Source organism: Hemiscyllium ocellatum, chromosome 38 (genome assembly GCF_020745735.1).
Source record: "Hemiscyllium ocellatum isolate sHemOce1 chromosome 38, sHemOce1.pat.X.cur, whole genome shotgun sequence".
NCBI classification, from domain to species: Eukaryota; Metazoa; Chordata; class Chondrichthyes; order Orectolobiformes; family Hemiscylliidae; genus Hemiscyllium; species Hemiscyllium ocellatum.
In genome coordinates, this window is record NC_083438.1 from 24,924,100 (window position 1) to 24,938,804 (window position 14,705).

Sequence of the window (14,705 nt, forward strand, 5' to 3'; positions counted from 1 at the left end):
GGGCCAAATGGCCTGTTTTTTTACGCTGTATGACTCTGTGACTGACCTGACTGATTCTATGCCTCTCTCTCACCTAAAACACCTTGGCACTGACCTCCCCAGTTCCTCATTGAAGTACAAGCTTAGATCATGAGCTGGAGTGCCAAAATGGAGTTTGAACTTGAAACCTCATTCGACCAAGGGAGACTATATTACACTGGATTCACTGTCCACCATAGATAGTCCATGAATTTACAAGGATGTTGATGGGGTTGAATGGATTTGAGGGCTTGGGAGAGACTCAATAGGCTAGGATCACTTTCCCTGGAGTGTCGGAGACTGGGAAATAACCTTTTAGAGATTTATAACATCATGAGGGGTGAATGGACAAGGTCTTTTTCCCCAGGGTATAGGAGTCCAAACTAGCAGGAATTGCTTTAAGGTGAGAGAGGAAAGAATTAAAAGGGACCTGAGGGGGCACTTTTTCATGCAGAGGGTGGTGCGTGTATGGAATGAGCTGCCAGAGGAAGTGGTGGATACTGTTACAATTACAGCATTTAAAAGATCTGGATGGGGAGATGAACAGGAAGGGTTTAGAGGGATGTGGGCCAAGTGCTGGCAAATGTGACTAGGTCAGATTGGGACGTCTGGTCGGTGTGGACAAATTGGACCGAAGGGTCTGCATCCGTGCTGTACATCCACGGCGGCACGGTGGCACAGTGGTTAGCACTGCTGCCTCACAGCGCCTGTAGACCCGGGTTCAATTCCCGACTCAGGCGACTGACTGTGTGGAGTTTGCACGTTCTCCCCGTGTCTGCGTGGGTTTCCTCCGGGTGCTCCGGTTTCCTCCCACAGTCACAAAGATGTGCGGGTCAGGTGAATTGGCCAAGCTAAATTGCCCGTAGTGTTAGGTAAGGGGTAAATGTAGGGGTATGGGTGGGTTGCGCTTCGGCGGGTCAGTGTGGACTTGTTGGGCCGAAGGGCCTGTTTCCACACTGTAAGTCTAATCTAATCTCTCTGAGTGCATGACTGTCCTGTTTTGAATAGGAATGTAAAATTTATCGTCTTCCAATCCTCTGTTACCATCACGTTATACAGAAATGTTGAAGAATTCTTTGTTTGTTTGTTAACTTCTGGTGCACATCAGCCAGTTAGGAATGACATCTGACCCTCCAGCATTCCTAACCTTTATTTTTATCCTCTCCAATGTCTCTACCACCTCATCCTTTACAGTAACGGTAACTACATTCTCCTCTCTTATGAAGGCAGCAAAAGCACTCACTTAGAACCTCAGCCATTCCCTCTTTGTCTCCAAGAAGATCCACATTGTTTGCTAATTTGTAGATCCTTTCCTGAGCATTTTTGTATCTTCACTTTATGCTACGGTGGCTCAGTGGTTAGCACTGCTACTTCATAGCACCAGCAACCCGGGTTCGATCCCACCCTTGGGCGACTGTCTGTCTGGAGTTTGCACATTCTCCCCGTGTATACGTAGGTTTCCTACGGGTGCTCCGGTTTCCTCCCACAGTTCAAAGATGTGCAGGTTAAGGTGGATTGGCCATAGTGTCCAGGGATGTGCATGTTATGGTGAATTGGCCATGCCAAATTACCCATAGTGTCAAGGGATGTGCAGGTTAAGGTGGATTGGCCACGCTAAATTGTCCCATAGTGTTGAGGGATGTGCAAGTTAAGGTGGATTGACCATGCTAAATTGACCATTGTGTCAAGGGATGTGCAGGTTAGGGTGGATTGACCATGCTAAATTGTCCCATAGTGCCCAGGGATGTGCAGGATAGGGTGGATTGGCCATGCTAAATTGTCCCATAGTGCCCAGGGATGTGCAGGTTAGGGTGGATTGACCATGCTAAATTGTCCCATAGTGCCCAGGGATGTGCAGGATAGGGTGGATTGGCCATGCTAAATTGTCCCGTGGTGTCCAGTGATATGCGGGTTAGGGTGGATTAGCCATGATTAATGTGGGGTAATGGGGATGGGGTAGGGTGGTGAGTTTGGGTGTGATGCTGTCCAGACAGGCAGTATGGACAGGATGGGTCGAATGGCTTGCTTCCACACTGTAGACCTGTGAAATTTTATTTGTGCAAATACTTATTGCATTTTTCATTTCTTCCTTTGCTTGGCTGTCTATTACTGTGGAAAGTGACATTGATCATGAGCTCCCTTTTCTGAAATGAATCGATCTGGTTTTATTTTCCAGAATTTATCATGGCACCTTGCTGTCTTGCTGTAGCAGCAGGTCTCCCGATGGAACAAAGAGGACAAGGTAAAAATTCACATTATTTGCTTCTTTATTTCTTTTTTACCAAAACTTCTCAATACTTTGGTTTAATAGCCTGGTGTGTGGTAAACTGTGATTGCTGAAGCTGCCTGGACCTGCAGGTCCTGGGCCTCCTCCATTGCCAAGCCCTAACCACCCAACGCCTGGAGGAAGAATGCCTCATCTTCGGTCCGGGGATCCTGCAACCAAGCGAGATCACTGTGAATTTCATCAGTTTCCCCATTTCCCTACCATCGACCTTATCCCTGTCCCACGTTCCAACTCGGCACTACACTCTTGACCTGTCCATCGTCTTTCCCACCTATCCATTCCACCCTCCTCTCCAACCTATCACCTTCTCCCCCAACGCCATCCACCTAATGCATTCTCAGCTACCTACCCCTCCGCCCCAGCCCCAACCCCCTCCCATTTATCTCTCAGCACCCCCGGCCCTCAAGCCTCATTCCTGATGAAAGGTTTCTGCCCAAGATGTCGATTCTCCTGCTCCTCGGATGCTGCCCGACCTGCTGTGCTTTTCCAGCACCACACTCTTTGACTCTGATCTCCAGCGTCTGTAGTCCTCACTTTCGCCTATCCCTCAGATGCCAAAGCAATTCATCCCACGGGACCCAGAAACATTCTCTTTGTGATTCTGCAGAAAATTCTACAGTAGGGAAAAGCTCTGGGGGGAGTACACCCCACTTAAGGAAAAACACAGACCATTGCGCAAAGATGAATGACCAATCAGGATATGACAAATAAAAAGCACAGAATAACTGAAAGGCTAATCAGGAGGAAGAAGGTAGAGTGACAGGGGGCTTGCTAGAAATGTAAACCTGGTTAGTGAGAGTTTCTGCAAATATCTAAAAAGGAGATTGCAGGTGGATATAGATAAGTTCAGCAACTGTCCAGATGGAGTATAATATGGGGAAATGTAAAGTTATTTATTTTAGCAGGGAGAACGCAATAACAAAGTCTAATTTAAATGAACCACGTGTGTAGAATTCTAAGGTGCTGACTGATCTAGCACAGGAATCACAAAGTGTTATTCTGCAGATACAAGTAAATAATAAAGCTACTGGAATGCTATCCTTTACCACGTCATGCTTCAGTTATAGGACATTGTTGGGACCATACCGTGAACACTGAGTGCGGCTTTGGTCCCTTTATTTAAGGAAATTTATAAACACATTGGAGACATTTGATTTTGATTTGATTTATTACTGTCACATACCGAGATACAGTGAAAAGTATTGTTTGGCGTTGTAGTCAGACAGTTAATACCTTACATAGGTACATCAGGGTAATAGAACAGAGTGCAGAATATAGTGTTACAGCCGCAGAGAAGGTGCAGAGAAAGATCAACTCTATTGAATGCGAGGTCCATTCAAAAGTCTGAGAACAGCAGGAAAGAAGCCGTCCTTGAATCTATTCATATTCATTTTCAACCTTTTCTGTCTTCTGACCAATGAAAGAGGGTGGAAGAGATTGTAATTGGGATGGGAGGGGTCTTTGATGAAATTGGTTGCTTTCCTGAGGTAGCAGGAAGTGTAGAGAGAGTCAATGGACAGAAGGCTGTTAGTGCGATAGACCGGGCTGTGTGAACAGCTCTCTGATATTTCTTGTGAACTTGGGCAGAGCACTTGACAAATGAAGCTGGATAATTTCCTTCGCTTTCTGAAGAGGTTTCACTGGCTCAATATCTGAACGAAGTGGGTTGTCTTAGAAGGAAAAGTTGAACAAATTAGGTTCCTTCAATCCAGTGCTGCGGAGAGTGAGGAGTGAGTTGATTGGGGGATGTAAGGTCTTGACAGGAGGGAATAGAAGTGATGTCTCCTTTTGTGGGCAAGTCCAGAAGTACGGAGCACTTCTTAAAACCAGGACTTGTCCTTTTAGGATGGAGATGTGGAGAAATATTTCATAGGCTCAGAACATATTTTTAAAGCAAAAGTAGACAGATTTTTGTCAGGCAATGGAATCTGAAGGTTATTGACGGGAATATGAAATTTGGAACACAAGCAAATCATCTTATTCAATGGCGCATGTTTACCCAGGTATAAAATTGGTGTTTAGCAATGGTCACCTGTTATCAATGGCAATTGATATTTGAGATTTCCAAGTTCTTTTTTTTTAACACATCATACATAGGAGCCAGAGGAGGCCATTCAGCCCTTTAGTCCCAGCCTATTATTCTAGATCTACCTCAATTCCTGTAATCTCTAAAAAAATCCCTTGATGTCATTGGCATTCCCAATTAATCCCTGTCACGGTTAGACTTGATGACTGAGATTCCACAGTGCTTCCGGTGAAGAGAGTCCCACAGGTTCATCATCTTCTGGGCCTCAGCCCTAAACAGCTTCTTCCTTATTCAGAGACCGTGTCCCCTTGTTTTAATCTCCTGGTCACAGGGAGCATCCTCTCTGTATCCACCCTCTGGAATAATATTATAAATGTTGTTGCCTCAATGGGATAACCTCTCATTCTTCTAAACTTGAAGGAAGATAGGCCCAGTCCCCCCATTCTCTCTGGGATGGCTGGCTAGCTGTTACCTATGGGGATGAAAGCTGGATGGAATAACTCAATACGTGACCTACCCATGGATTGAAGCTAGACATTATAACTTATTTAATACTCACTGCAAAATGAAATACATTAGAGGTCCCAAGAATATCCAAATATTGATTCAGGAAGTCTAGTTTTATTGGCCTAATCTCAAACTAGCAATGTGGCATTGGCACGATATGGTATGGGCAATATGCTGTGGAGCCCAAATCAATACAAATAGGGAGGTGACGCCCCAGCGGTAATATCGCTTGACTATTAATCCAGAAACTCAGCTCATACACTGGGGACCTGGGCTCAAATCCTGCCAGGGCAGATGGTGGATATTCAGTCTCAATAAATATCTGGAGTTATGGATCTCATGATGACCATGAATCCACTGTTGATGATTGAAAAGAGACATCTGGTTCACTATGTCCTTCAGGGAAGGAAACTGCCATCCTTACCTGGTCTGTGACGCCAGAACTACAGCAATATGGTTGACTCTTAACTGTCCTCTGAGTAATCAATACTGGCCTCTCCAGCGATGTCCCATCCCATCGGTAATTTTTTAAAAAGCTGCACATTATCTTAGACATAGTTGCATCTCTTGCGTTTGTTTTTATAAATACAAAGCCTATGGATTTTAATAAGGATTCATATTAATATTAGTTCTGGATGTAGGTTTACTTGCTGAGCTGGAAGGTTCATTTTCAGATGTTTCTTCACCATACTAGGAAACATCATCAGTGAGCCTCTGGATAAGGCACTGGTGACATGGCCCACCTACTATTTTTGTGTTTAGGTTTCCTTAGGTTGGTGATGTCATTTCCTGTGGTTATGCCATTTTCTGTTCTTTTTTTCAGGGTGTGGTAAATGGGATCCAGGTCAATGTGTTTGTTGATAGAGTTCTGGTTGGAATGCCATGCTTCTGGGAAATCTCACGTGTATCTCTGTTTGGCATGTCCTAGGATGGATGTGTTGTCCCAGTCAAAGTGGTGTCCTTCCTCATCTGTATGTGAGGATACTAGTGAGAGTGGGTCATGTCTCTTTGTGGCTAGTTGATGTTCATGTATCCTGGTGGTCCTGATGGCTAGTTTTCTGCCTGTTGTCTAATGTAGTATTTGTTACAGTTCTTGCATGGTATTTTGTAAGTGACATAAATTTTGCTTGTTGTTTGTATAGGATCTTGCAAGTTCATTAGCTGCTGTTTTAGTGTGTTGGTGGGTTTGTGGGCTACCATGAGCCAAGGGGTCTGAGTAGTCTGGCAGTCATTTCTGAGCTGTCTTTGGTGTAGGGGAGAGTGGATCGGGTTTCTGGACGTGTTTCAGCTGCTTGTTTGGGTTTGTGGCTGAGAAGTTGGGGACCCATTCTTTTTGAATACACCGTATAGGTGATTTTCCTCTGCTCTGCATAGTTCCTCTGTGCTGCAGTGTGTGGTGGCTCATTGAAATAATGTTCTCATGCAGCTTAATTTGTGGATGTTGGGATGATTAACAGAAGCAATAAGCTGTAAGCTGACCCAGTTCATAGGGAGGGAATTCCAGAATTTTGACCCAGTGACAGTGAAGGTACGTTGATATATTTCCAAGTCAGGATGGTCAGTGTCTTGGTGGGGAACTTGCAGAGGGTGGTGTTCCCATGTATCTGCTGCCTTTGTCCTGGGAAGTGCTGTTTAAGAATCCTGGGCAAGTTTCTGCGGTGCATTTTGTAAATGCTACACACTGCTGTTACAGTGCATCCATGGTGGAGGGATTGGATGTTTGTGGATGTGGTGCCAATCAAGTGGGGGCTACTTTCCTAGATGGTGTCAAGATTCCTGAGTGTGGTTGGAAGTGTAGTCATCCAAGCAAGCGGAGAGTATTCCATCACATTCCTGACTTGCACCTTGCAGATAATAGACAAGCTTTGGGGTGTCAAGAGATGGGTTACTCACCACTGAATTCCAAACCTCTCACCTGCTCTTGCAGTCATTATATTTACCTGGTGAGTCCAGTTCAGTTTCTGGTCAATGGTAACCTCAGGATGTTGATAGTGGGGGATTCAGTGATGATAATACAATTGGATGACAAAGGGCAAAGGTTAAATTGTCTTTCATTGAGATGGTCATAACCTGGCATTTGAGTGGCACGCATGTTACTTGCCACTTGTCAGTCCAAGTCTGAATATTATCTAGATCCTGTTGCATTGGGATTGCTCCAGTACTTGAGGAGTTACTTACAGCAAGGGATCACCAACCAATGATGAAGAATGGAAGTCCGTGCTGAGTATCCCTAAAGCCAGAGGTAGTCGGGCCATTTGTGCTCTCCTTACTGTCCTAATGGAGGAAGGAAAGAGAATGACTCATGTGGTCTATTGTGCCTCAGTTTTCCACTGGACTAATCCATTTTCCTGTCACACATGCACTTGAGATGGTTGAGGTTATGATGGCCAGAGGCAGGGTAGATAGGAAGAAGCCTTTCTCCTTGATGGAGGGATTAGTGTCAAAAGTGTGGTGCTGGAAAAAGCACACCAGGTCAAGCAGCATCCGAGGAGCAGGAAGGTTGACGTTTCGGGCAACAGCCCTTCATCAGGAATGAGGCTGGGAACCTCAGGGGTGGAGAGATAAATGGGAGGGAGGTGGGGCTGGGGAGAAGGTAGCTGAGAGTGCAATAGGTGGATGGAGATGGGGGTATAGGTGATAGGTCAGAGGGAAGGATGGAGCAGATAGATAGGAAGGAAGATGAACAGGTGGATGGGTCATGAGGATGGCGATGAGCTGGAAGGTTGGAACTGGGGTAAGGTGGGAGGGAGGGGAAATGAGGAAACTGGTGAAGTCCACATTGATGCCCTGGGGTTGGAGGATCCTGAGGTGGAAGATGAGGTGTTCTTCCTCCAGGCGTCAGGTGATAAGGGAGTGGCAGTGGAGGAGGCCCAGGACCTGCATGTCCTCGGCAGAGGGGGAGGGGGAGTTAAAGTGTTCGGCCACGGGGTGATGGGGTTGATTGGTGAGGGTGTCCCGGAAATGTTCTCTGAAGTGCTCCTGGAGTGACCAGGAGCTATAGATTTAAGGTAAGAAGCTCAAGGTTTCAAATGAATGTGAGGAAAACCTTCCTCACCCAGAGGGTGGTGGGAATGTGGGACTCACTGCCTGTAAGAGTGGGAGAGGCAGAAACCCCCATAACATTGAAGAAGAATTTGGATGTGCACTTGTGATGCCAAGGCAAGCCATGCATTTGGCCAAGTGTTGGAAAATAGGAGCAGAAAGGTTCGGTGGCTGTTTTTGACAGGTGCAACCTCGATGGGCCAAAGGGCCTTTTTCTGTGCTCTAGACCTCTGTAACTCAGGAGGCTGAATGAATTAAACATGAGAGACACTGAACATATTGCACATCCTTTACAAATCGGTCCAGCTCATTGTCAGAATGTTCCCCATCACCTTCGGAATTTTCTCAGGTTGAAACATTATTTTTGTGGGTGTTAGTGTGCTGAGTTCAAATGACTGTCGTTTTTCAAGTGGCATGTTTAATAGTTGTGACTGCTTGGCAGAGCCAGCTACACTTGTATCTTAGCTGAAATGTGTGTTTGTTCGGCAGGCATTGCTGTGGTACATGGATGTCTTGCTGCAAAACCAGATTAAAAGATGGTATTGAAACCAGGTGAGTGTCTATAACTTTTTTTTAAAAAGACGCATTGGAAAAGTTGAGTCAGCATCATCACTAATTATAGTTTCAGGTCACTGACTCTTTATGAGTGGGTACTGTTGTTCAAGGGTAATGTTATTGGGCTTGAAGTGAAAGTTAAGATCCCCTATACGAAATTACTGATTACTTTCCCTATGAAATTCATCTGGGCAAAATCTATTAATTTTGTTTGAAATTAAATGTTCGAAAAGATAAACAACTATTACCATTTGTATGTGAGTAATAGTCCCAATTTTTGACTACTTTATAAGACTAAATTTATGGGATTGACTATTACATGGATGCTAATTTTGAGGGGCTGAAATTCGTGCCTGTCAAAATTCATACCGCGGAATTAGTAGAAGTCCACTTGATCTCTCAGTGATTAAAGAAACAAAAAAAATTAAACATGGTAATTTTGAAAATCTGGAGCAGAGCGGAACGGACCAGAAGACTAAATCATAAATGTTGATCTATTATCTGTGAAGAGCTAGGATCGATGTTTTACATGAGATACCTGGAAAATTCCAGAATTTTTGCCCAACAATATGAGATCGACTTTTACTTGAGTATATATGGTTTTAAATGGGCGGCACGGTGGCACAGTGGTTAGCACTGCTGCCTCACAGCACCAGAGACCCGGGTTCAATTCCTGCTTCAGGCGACTGACTGTGTGGAGTTTGCACATTCTCCCCGGGTCTGTGTGGGTTTCCTCCCACAGTCCAAAAATGTGCAGGTTAGGTGAATTGGCCATGCGAGATTGCCCGTAGTGTTAGGTGAAGGGATAAATGTAGGAGAATGAGTCTGGGTGTGTTGCACTTCGGAGGGTTGGTGTGGACTTGTTGGGCCGAAGGGCCTATTTCCACACTGTAACTAATCTGAGCTAAAATCTTGAACTTTACTGATTATACTTAAGTGAAATGTGGGCTTTTTGTCACAATTTTTACTTCCAGTTTTTCTGATTTGATTCATATTTTAGTTCCAGTTTATCAACATTTCTTTTGCAACTCTTACTGCTGACTGAGGGGGGGGAGGTCCCTCTCGTCTCAATAATCCAGTGATCAGAGCATTTATGAAAATGCTTTTTAGATGTGACCAATTATGTACATGGTTTCAATAGAATCAGAAAGAGCCATCAACTAGACTTCTTCAGCAGACACCAAAATTAGTCATTTATTTTGAAAACTGAACTTATCTGGTAAAGATGCAAAGCTGATTAACATACAGTTGGAAATATTAAAGTACCCTTTTCAATAACTCAAAACATATAAGCAGAAAAAATTAACTTTCTCTGCAGAGATTAATTTTGCAGAAATAAAAATCATTTTTTTTCGATAATAGTTGTTAAAGAATAAAGGCAGACAGCACAGAAACAGACCTTTTGGTACAACTCATCCATGCTGACCAGACATCCCAATCTGACCTAGTTCCATCTGCCAGCACTTGGCCCATACCTCTCTAAACCCTTCCTGTACCCATCAAAGTTTAAATATTGTAACTGTACCCACCTCCACCACTTCCTCTGGCAGCTCCTTCCAAATACGCACCATTTTCTGTGTTAAACCGTTGCCCTTCGAGGCCTTTTTAAATCTTTTCCTTCTCACCTTATACCTATGTCCTCTAGTTTTGATCTACTGCACCCTTGGGAAAAAAGACCTTCGTGAATCACCCTATCCATGTCCCACAGTCCTTAATGGAAGAAAAGATAAGGTTTGAAACATTCAAGATAGCTTTCAGTCAGAGTCCTCGTGCAGGCAGATGGGGTATCACTGAACAGAGGTGATTGTCACCGGAACCTTCAATACCATTTCATTCATGAGAGGTCATGCCAGAACCATCAGGAATAACCTCATCAGAAGTGTATGAGAAGCTTTGGCTGCAGTTGAAGTTGTGTGATGATGTTACTCCTTTAACAAGGTTATGCTGTCCTTGGCTTTTTTCTTTCAGAGAGGTCGTAAAAGACATGGACTCCGAAAAGTCTAAGTTGAAGGGTTTTCGGGCCAGTTTGATTATAGTTGACAGATACTGCCTCGGGCAACAGGTTTTTAAGTTTTTGGGAAAAAAGCACTTGTCCAATCAAAGTGCAGTGGCCAGTTCTCCCAGCTCAGTTTTTCTCTGGTTTGATTTGGTTTATTTTAGCAGTAGTGTTGTGTAGCTGCTGGACCCAAAGAGGCAGGTCCGTGCTGGTAATCTCTCTCTGACATCTCTCCTGTGAGACCCCGTGTTTGATTTTACCTTTTGTGCCAAGGGGTGTTTATGGGAATTGTTGCAAGTATTTGGAACAGCGTCATTAAGTTGGGATCATCAGCTGGGATGTCAGATAGATTGTTAGTCTGTATTCTGTTCTCCTTTGTTTGTGTTTCATTCGGTAATCCTGTAAATAAATTCCGTTTTGTTTCAAACTAAGTGGTTTGACTAACTGCATCACTTCTGGAATATCCGCCATACACCTGTTTAAAACAACTAGCAAAGTGTGCTACTTTCTTGACATGTTTTGAGGGGGGTCTGGCCTGGTCTATAACTGGAAAATAAATGTTAAACACAGAAACACTCAAATTCAGAAACAAAAAAGCATTACATAGCCAAAGGGGCTGATCAACACAACGTGTTATATACAATTTTCTTTCGAGAGTCATATAATCATAGGGTTGTATACTTTGATTTATCATTGTCACATGCACTGTGTGACAGTGAAAAGTATTGTTTTGCATGCTAAACAGACAAAATATACCATATATAAGTACATCAAAGGATAGAACAGAATGCACAATATAGTGTTACAGCTTAGGTGCAGAGCAAGATCAACCTTAATATACGAGAGATCAACTATTATAAAGGCTAGTAACAGTGGGGAAGAAGTGGTTCTTAAATCCGTTGGTGTGTGTTTTCAAATGTTTGTATCTCCTGCCTAATGGAAGAGGGTGGAAGAGAGTATGTCCGGTGTGGGAGGGGTCTTTGATGATGTTGGCTGTTTTCCCGAGGCAGTGGGAAGTGTACATGGGGTCAATGGAAGGAAGGCTGGTTTCATGATGGTTTGTATCTTTTTCGCTCACAGTACTTTTCGTGGATTGTGGCTGTCATGTTGTGACCGCGGATTTGAAAAGGACGAACAATCGCAAGAATACAATGAAACCAGGTATCGGATTCCCTCCCCTCCCCTTCCTCTGGATGTTGCGTGACAGTTCAGCGAGGTCTGAACAGGGTTACGTGGCACCTTGCACGTCATCATCGTTTTTACTCACTCTCAACATTCTGGCGAATGGGTGTCAATGTGGTTAGCGATGAACTGTACAGTCCTTGAGAGAGCCCCCTGAGAGTGAGGGTGTGCTGAGTACCATGGATGGAGCATGAGATGAGGGACACTGCGTGATACACAGAGTGAGAGAGGATGAGGTGGGAGGTGGGTGTCATCGCAGAGATAGGGAGAGTTTGAGGTGGGAGAGAAGTGACACTTCACCTGGCAGAGAGATTTCTGGAGATAATTCCTCCGCATGTTCACTGGGGGAGTGAGGGACTGGCACAGTCTGCTACCTTAGCCTCCTCCAAGCAAAGAGGGGATCCTTCCTCTATAACCTCTAGGTCCCTGCCCACAATGCATTTTCCCATTGCGCGTCATGTCTGAGGCAAATAGGGTGGCACGGTGGTTCAGTGGTTAGCACTGCTGCCTCACAGCACTAGGGTTTTGGATTTGATTCCAGCCCCTGGCGACTATCTGCTTGGAGTTTGCATGTTCTTCCTGTGTCTGTGTGGGTTTCCTCTGGGTTCTCTGGTCTCCTCCCACAGTCTAAAGATGTGCAGGTTAGGGTGGATTGGCCATGCTAAATTTCCCATAATGTCCAAGGGTGTGCATGTTAGGGTGGATTGGCCATGCTAAATTGCCCATAGTGTCCAGAGATGTGCAGGTGAGGGTGGATTGTCCATGCTAAATTGTTCCATAGTGCCCAGGGATGTGCAGGTTTGTGTGGATTGGCCATGCTAAATTACCCATAGTGTCCAGGGATGTGCGGGCTAGGTGGATTGGCCATACTGAATTGTCCCATAGTGCCCAGGGATGTGCAGGTTAGGTTTGAATTGACCCTGCTAAATTGTCCCATAGTGCCCAGGGATGTGCAGGCTAGGGTGGATTAACCAGAGTATAAGTGCAGTTGTTGGGATAAGGTCGGGGCCTGGGTCTGGCTGTGATGCTCTTTGATGGGTTGGTGCAGACCTGATGGGCTGAATAGCCTCTTCCTGCACTGTCAGGATTCTCTGATTCTAAATAGCTACAAATGCGCAAGGGTTATTAAACTGGAAAGGGTGCAGAAAAGATTTAAAGGATGTTATTGGGACTGGAGTGTTTGAGTTATAAAGAGAAGCTAGAAAGGCTGGTACTTTTTTTCCCCTGGAGTACAGGAGGTTCGAGATTAGCCCGATAGAGGTATATAAAATCGTGAAGGGCCTGGACAGGGTGAATAGCCAAGATCTTTGCCCCAGAGTAGGGGAATCGAAAACTACATGGCCTAGGTTTAAGGTGAGAGGGGAAAGATTTAAAAAGGTCCTAAGGGGCAACGTTTTCACACAGAGGGTGGTGTGTGTCTGGAATGAGTTGCCAGAGGAAGTGGTGGAGGCTGGTACAATTACAGCATTTAAAAAGCATTTAAACAGGTACATTAATAAGGAAAGGTGTAGAGGGATAGGCAAATGGGACAAGTTCAGTTTCTGGTTGGCAAGGATGGGTTGGGCCGAAGGGCCTGTTTCTGTGCTGTATGACTCTATGGCAGCTCCACAATGCCAACACTTCACCCGCGCTCAATAACCTTTTCGTTATGGGATGCTAGTATAGTCCACCATGATGTGGATTTTCAGCTTGTGTGAGGATTGGGCTAGTACTGAAACAGAGGGGCTGGGTGGGTGGTAAGCCTTTACAGAGACTTGCTTATATTTTTCTGTTTCTCTCTCTCTCTCTCTCTCTCTCTGTCTCTGTAACTTTATCATTTTATCCCTTTGTCTCGGATCTCTCCTGTTTGCAGTAATTTGAGAATAAGAATTACACAGTGCACATCCCTGTCAGCTTTCTCTGCCCATCCTGAACGGTGTCGTACTTCACTCTCTGCATATAGGACCTCGATGATCCTAACGAGACGGGCGGCGAGTATTTTGTTCGGACAATTGATTGTTCGGATAATCGATATGATCGTAAACAAGTGGCAATTTGAGTGCCAGTTATCTGAACATTTCTCAGTTAACCGACAGTCATGCCATAATACCGTTTAACTGATAACTGATCAATCGTATACAAGCAGTAATGTATCAGCGCCAGTCGTCCCAACATTTCTCGGTTATCTGGCTATAAGCACCATAATGCCGTTAAACTGATAACTGAATGCTGAGTGGCCGAATGCTGTTTTTACAGGATCTTGAGAATGGTGTTCGGATAATTGATGTTCGGATAATCGAGGTTGTACTGTATATGCCACTGAAAATGTATTTTCCAACATCATACATGTAATAAGGCTGTCTGACAGGTAGAGGTGGAGCATTATTGTATCTTTTAACCCTCCTTATGTTTTGTTCCAGAGAACTGTGTGATTGCTGGGTAGCATGCTGCAACAAGGGGCAAGAGGAATCCAGAGATGTATATGTTAATCCCATAACTTGGTAAGAGGCTTAAGCCTTTGGACAATTACTAACCACCTGATTAAATCAGCAAAAGTGGCAGAATTTTAATGATCAGATTTTACATGAAGTGCATTCGATCAGTTTATCATCGTACAAAAGTCACATGACAAACTTATAGTCATTGAGTCATACAACATGGAAACAGACCCTTTGGTCCATCTCGTCCGTGCTGACTATAATCCCAAACTAAATGAGTCCCACCTGCCTGGGCTTATCCCTCAAAACATTTCTTATTCATCTACTTATCTAAATGTCTTTAAACTGTACCTGCATCCACCACTTCCTCTAGAAATTCATTCCACACATGAAACACTCTCTGTGTCAACTAATTAGCCTTCACATCCTTCTCAAACCTTTCTCCTTTCTCCTGAGAAATATGCCCCCACCTGAGGGAAAATACACCTACTGTTCACTTTATCGATGCCCCTCATGATTTTGTAATTCTCTATAAGGTCATCCCTCAAGCTCCTCCGCACCAGTGAGAAAAGTCCCAGCCAATCCAGCCTCTGCTTATAACTCGAACCCTCTATTCTCAGTAACATCCTGGTAAATCTTTTCTGAGCCCTCTCCATCCTTCCTATGACAGGGGAG